The sequence below is a fragment of the Malaclemys terrapin genome, chromosome 6, assembly GCF_027887155.1.
Source record: "Malaclemys terrapin pileata isolate rMalTer1 chromosome 6, rMalTer1.hap1, whole genome shotgun sequence".
Taxonomy (NCBI): Eukaryota; Metazoa; Chordata; order Testudines; family Emydidae; genus Malaclemys; species Malaclemys terrapin.
In genome coordinates this window covers 9,658,712-9,665,409 of record NC_071510.1, presented here as the reverse complement: position 1 = coordinate 9,665,409, position 6,698 = coordinate 9,658,712, and positions in this window count along the sequence as shown.

The window sequence follows — 6,698 nt, the reverse complement described above, 5'->3', positions numbered from 1 at the left end:
GGTCACAACGGAGTCTGGCCGCGCGCCCCAAGCACGTGTCACCCCGTCTGTGGTCAGCGCCTCCTTTCGGGCCCTTCCGCCTTCACGGCGCGTCCCATGCCCGCCCAGGCCTGTCTCCGCGGAGCCCCTGCTGACACGGGCAGTTCGGCCCAGGAAGTGGTGTGGGGGGGGTCCCAGAGACAGTTTAATGGCTGGGTGGGAGTTGCTGGAGTTGTGGTGGAAATCTGTGTCAATATTTGAGGCAGGCAGCTACGCTAGCATTGGTGTATCGAGACGTGACATCCCTGCTAGCAAGCATCGGCGCCGACTTCCCCTCTTTTCCCTGGGTACTTGGACCACCTCCCCGGTCCCTGTCGCGTCCCCACTCCACCCCTTCCACGTTTAAACCATCTGTCCAGAAAATATCAGCGACCTCTCTCGGAGATGTCATACAGATCCTGGTACGTTTGTCCAGCAATTCTTCTTCAAGGTGGTTGTCAAGGTTTCTTCCCCACTCTGAACTTTAGGGTACAGATGTGGGGACCTGCATGAAAACTTTTAAGCTTAACTACCAGCTTAGCTCTGCTTTTGCTGCCACCACCCAAATGATTTATTAGTTATTTGGGAAACTCTTGTCTTCCCCCCAAAAAACCTTTCCCTCCCTGGTTAGTCTGAGAGACTCCTCCACCAATTCCCTGGTGAACACGTATCCAAACCCCTTGGAGCTTAAAACAAGGAGGAATTAATCATTCCCTCCCTTCCCTTTCCCCCCACCAATTCCTGGTGAGTCCAGATCCAATCCCCTTGGATCTTAAAACAAGGAAAAATCAATCAGGTTCTTAAAAAGAAGGCTTTTAATTAAAAAGAGGTAAAAATCATCTCTGTAAAATCAGGATGGAAAATAACTTTATGGGTAATCAAATTCAAAGAGCCCGGAGGAACCCCCTCTAGCCTTAGGTTCAAAGTTACAGCGAACAGAGGTAAACCCTCTAGCAAAAGGTACATTTACAAGTTGAGAAAACAAAGATAAACCTAACACGCCTTGCCTGGCTGTTACTTACAAGTTTGAAATATGAGAGACTTGTTCAGAAGATTTGGAGAGCCTGGATTGATGTCTGGTCTCTCTTAGTCCCAAGAGCGAACAACCCCCAAAACAAAGAGCACAAACAAAAGCCTTCCCCCCACCAAGATTTGAAAGTATCTTGTCCCCTTATTGGTCCTTTGGGTCAGGTGTCAGCCAGGTTACCTGAGCTTCTTAACCCTTTACAGGTAAAAAGGATTTTGGAGTCTCTGGCCCGGAGGGATTTTATAGTATTGTACACAGGAGGGCTGTTACCCTTCCCTTTATAGTTATGACAGTGATCCATGAAGAGGTTGGCCTATTGGGGAACCCTTACCCGTGGTTTTGACAAACTGTTTGTTGTTGAATGTAAAATTGTTATGGGTGAGGATGAAATGGATGAGTCTGGCAATGTGTTTGGGGTGGATATTGGAGGGTTGTCCGTTGTTTTGTAAATATTTGAGGCCGGCAGCTACACTATCATTGGTGTATAGAGACATGACATCCATGGTAGCAAGCATAGGCGCCGACTTCCCCTCTTTTCCCTGGGTAAGTGGACCACCTCCCCGCCCCCCGGTCCCTGTCCCGTCCCCACTCCACCCCTTCCACGAGGCCCCGCCCTTGCCCCGCCTCTTCCCACCCCGCCCCCATTCCAACTCCTTCCCCAAATCCCTGCCCTGGCACCGCCTCTTCCTTGCCTCCTCCCCGAGCACACCACGTTCCCGCTCCTCCACCCTTCCACCCCCCGGGAGCGTGCCAGCGCCACCAGCTATTTGGTGGCAGCCGGGTAGGAAGCGCTGGGAGGTAGGCGAGGGAGAGGGGACGCGGTGTGCTCACGGGGAGGAGGAGGTGGGGCGGGGGGTGAGGGGAGCTTGGCTGCCGGTGGGTGCAGAGCACCCACTAATTTTTCCCCGTGGGTGCTCCTGCCCTGGAGGATGTGGGTGCCCTGGAGCACCCACAGAATCGGCGCCTGTGGTAGCAAGGATTACCCATGCAGCAATGGATGATTTTTTAAAGCCAGTCTCATGATTTCTTGGGCAGAGGGAGGCTGACATGATTTTTAATGTTTGCGGTTGACAGCACTGACACCACCAGTGAGCCAGGCAATTTAAACACTTAATGCCCCACCCACCCTCCACTTGGTCCCCACTCTTAGCCTCCCCTCCCATTGTCAAGTTCCTTTGGGGGATGGGAGTGGGAATAGGGTGACCAGATGTCCTGATTTTATAGGGACAGCCCCGATATTTGGGGCTTTTTTTTATATGGGTTCCTATTACCTCCCACCCCCGTCCCGATTTTTCACATTTGCTATCTGGTCACCCTAGGTAGGAACTATTTGTGCTCAGGCAAGTGACTATTGAAATGGTGTCATCTAACTCACTAGCCCCACTCCCAGTATGTGTTCAGAGTCCTGGCTGCTTACTTTAGTCACAAAAGGACTTTACTACTTTCTCCTGGAAAGGTAATGCAGCTATGGGAGAGCCATCTGGATTCTTTTCTGGCTCACATGTCATAATCAGAATTGTTAGCTAAAGGGGACAGAATTGTTAATAAGGGGCATGATCAAATTATATGAAATAATATGAATGGAAACATTCCATTGGAATTTGTTTAAACCCCCCTCCCACATACACGCACACACACTTTGGTAATTGAACCACTTGTGATCTATCTGCATTTCCTAAAGATATTTGCAGATAGTCCAAACAAGCTACTAGATGGGGTCTCCTGATACATGGATGGCACATTCCCATACATACCTTTCTACCCCAAACATCCCACTCTAATCTTGACGAAGCATGGTTTAAAACACCTGTTGTTGCTGGAACCTAGCACCTCAGAAATATTAGATAAGATTCTTCACATCGTATGTTTCTGAAATTTCAAATATCTTGTCAGTCATGAATAAGGCCCTTTGTTTTCGGTTTGTGTTTTATTTAATGTTTCCCAGCAAGGGGGATGTCGCCACTTCCGGGGAGCCCCCCCAGGTAAGCGCCACCCAGAGCACACCTCACCCCATTCCGTGCCCCCTCCGACACCCAAACTCTGCTGCTGCTGGGGTGGGAGGGGCGGTGGCCCGAGATTGCCCCAGTAGTGGCCGATGTGACTGGCACATGGGCTGCCTGAGCTGCCCCTGGGCCCTGATTCTCCACTGCCTTGAACTTTGTGTAGTTTTTCCAGCCGAGTGAATTGGGAGGGAAAGGAGAGTAAGGAAGCCTAACATATTGAGGGAGCTGGGCCCTATTCCATTTTACTCTGCCCCTGCAGGTCTCCAAGTATTTTAGGTCCAGTAATTCCAGGCTGGGCTCTTTATTTGCAGATTTAGTACCAAAGCTCTTTTCTACCAATGTGTGAAGGCTTTATTTCAGAAGCAAAGGCGATGTAAGGAAAATGATCCTCTTCCATGAGGATTCACCATTCAGAATGTAGCAAGAGAAAATACTAATGTCTAACTGACTTTCCACCCAAAATTTTAAAGAATGATGACGTTGTGGTAGGCATTTGCATTAGTGAGATAAAAAGCTGATTGCTATATTTGTACAGCAGGTTTCTGTGTCAACACAAGTCAGATATTCACGTCAGCTATGTTAACAAGAGAAATAATGAGCAGTATATTTGCATTTGTTGGGTGTGGTAGTGTTTTACTGGCATTTACTGCATTTTAACCTCAGGAAAAATTAACGTGTCATCGATCATTCAGTACAAAAGAACATCTTTTAATTGGGATAAAAAAATGATATGCTTGTTAAAGTGTGGGCACTTGGAATCTCTGTTTGATGAATGATCCCGCTCTCAACTTCATCCTTGATTGAACTTTGTGTGACTGTAAGATGTGGAATTGTTAATTCACTCCCTTTAATCTCTGATTCTTTTATTTTCTATGAAATACTCTGTTTTAAATAAAAACAACAAGGAATCCTTGTGGCACCTTAGAGACTAACAAATGGAAACAAGTAGTGGTAAGGGAGGGATAGCTCAATGGTTTGAGCATTGGCCTGCTAAACCCAGGGTTGTGAGTTCAATCCTTGAGGGGACCACTTAGGGATCTGGGGCAAAATCAGTACTTGGTCCTGCTAATGAAGTCAGGGGGCTGGACTCAATGACCTTTCAAGATCCCTTCCAGTTCTAGGAGATAGGATATCTCCATTAATTTATTTATTTAACATAAATCCAGAGACTAACAAATGTATTTGGGCATAAGCTTTCGTGGGCTATAACCCACTTCATCAGATGGATGGAGTGAAAATACAGTAGACAGGTATAAATACACAGCATATGAAAAGATGGGAGTTGCCTTTCCGAGTGGGGGGGGGTCAGTGGTAACGAGGCCAATTCAATTAGGGTGGATGTGGATGTGAATTGGCCTTGTTAGCACTGACCCCCCCCCACTCGGTAAGGCAACTCCCATCTTTTCATGTGCTGTATATTTATACCTGCCTACTGTATTTTCCACTCCATGCATCTGATGAAGTGGGTTTTAGCCCACGAAAGCTTATGCCCAAATACATTTGTTAGTCTCTGGATTTATGTTACCTCTACTTGTTTCTGTTATGTATGCAGAATTGCTATTCTTTAAAGCAGTGGTCCCTAAACTTTTTACCTCATGCCTCCCCCACCCCCACCTGCACACTCCCCGCTCCCGGAGGTGGGGCCAGGAGCAGGGTCATGGCTCTGGGAAGGGGTACGCAGACACGGGTAAGAGGGCTGAGGCTGGGGCCATAGCTGGAGGCAGGGGCGGGAGCCGAGCCTCGGCTGGGGGCTGAGGCCAGCAGCCGGTGCCCCAGGTGCAGGGCTGGGGCTGGCAGCTGCAGCCGGAAGCGGGAGTGGGACCAGCAGCCAGATCCCCAGGCATGGGACAGGCAGCCAGAATCCCGGGAGCAGGGCCGGCAGTCAGATCCACAGGCGTGGGACAGGCAGCCAGGACCCCGGGAGCAGGGCCGGCAGTCGGAGCCACAGGCGTGGGACAGGCAGCCAGGACCCCGGGAGCAGGGCCGGCAGTCAGAGCCATAGGCGTGGGGCAGGCAGCCAGGACCCCGGGAGCAGGGCCAGCAGCCAGATCCTCAGGCATGGGACAGGCAGCCAGGACCCTGGGAGCAGGGCCGGCAGTCGGAGCCACAGGCGTGGGGCAGGCAGCCAGGACCCCGGGAGCAGGGCTGGCAGTCGGATCCACAGGCGTGGGGCAGGCAGCCAGGACCCTGGGAGCAGGGCCGGCAGTCAGATCCACAGGCATGGGGCAGGCAGCGAGGACCCCGGGAGCAGGGCCATCAGTCGGAGTCACAGGCGTAGGGCCAGCAGCCGGTACTTTGGGCGCAGGTCCGGCAGCCACGGCTGCGAGTGGAACCCCGGGAGCAGGACCAGCAGCTGGGACTTCGGGCATGGGGCCAGCAGCCAGGGCCAGGAGCGGAGCTGGGTAGTGCTCCCTCCCTGACCCTGTGGGAGCTGGCCTACGGTGACCAGACAGCAAGTGTGAAAAATAGAGACAGGAGGTTAGGGGTAATAGATACCTATATAACACAAAGCCCCAAATATCGGGACTGTCCCTATAAAATCGGGACATCTGGTCACCCTACCCAGGCCCCAGCCACGCCCCTGCCAAATGTTCTTTCGTGCCTCCCTGTGGGAGATCGACGCACAGACTGGGGATTTCTGCTTTAAAGAATAGTGCTGTTGAATATAAAATTCAGCTTGTGTTATACATTACACTTTTTTATGTTGATAATGGGGGCATAGGTGGGTATGTTGCCCAAATTGTTCAGCCTTCAACAGGCTGCATTATATCAGCAATATAAAAGAGATCTTGGTGTCTATGTTACCTTGACAACTTTAAAATATACTGGACCAAATTAAGCCCCGCTGTGTAAGCAGGTGCAACTTCCAATGAAATCAACAGAAGTCTTGCCTACTTAAACCAGAGATGAATTTGGCTTATAGAGGTGGAAGTGGCATAAATAGAGAAACTCTTGCTGTGTAAAGGTTCAGCACCCCAATGTAGCCCACATTCATGATTTTATTGGGACTATAGTGTGTAAGAATAGGCTAGTAGCCATTTAAATAGTTTGTGAGCCTCACCATTTTGCATGTTTTAGAAGCTGCCAGAAACCAGCCAGAGCAGTAGCGTGTATATGCAGCGCGGCCTTGAACACAGTTATCTGGACCCTGCACTACCCGTGTAATTCCTGTATAGCATGTTTATTATGTAAAGAGCAAAAGACACAACAGTGAATCTGGCAATATTCTTTTTTCAAGGGTTCTCATGGATTTCTTCAATAGTGTGTGTTGTCAGTAGCTACCGGTGACATGCTCTGCCCTTGTTTGATGATGATAACAGTCGGCTGCGTGCGTGTTCCCTCTGTGTGCTGCCCCGGCTCTGCGCTGATAGTTGACACAGCAGACCCCCGAGAGAACCCCCAAAGACCACAGACTCTAGTAAGGTACGAAGGAACCTGAGCTAGGTTTATTGTCAAACGAAGCACAGTAATGGTTTCCCGTAGACTCTACAAGACATACTACGAATTTGTGCCCCCTGGCCGGCTCAGTCAGTGGCGGGACTTTCCACTGCCCCCTAGGCCAGACAAAGATGTGCACTCCGGGACCTCTTTTTATACAGTTACAGGACAGATTACTCATCCCTACTGATGTATTGAGGTACAGCCCCTTG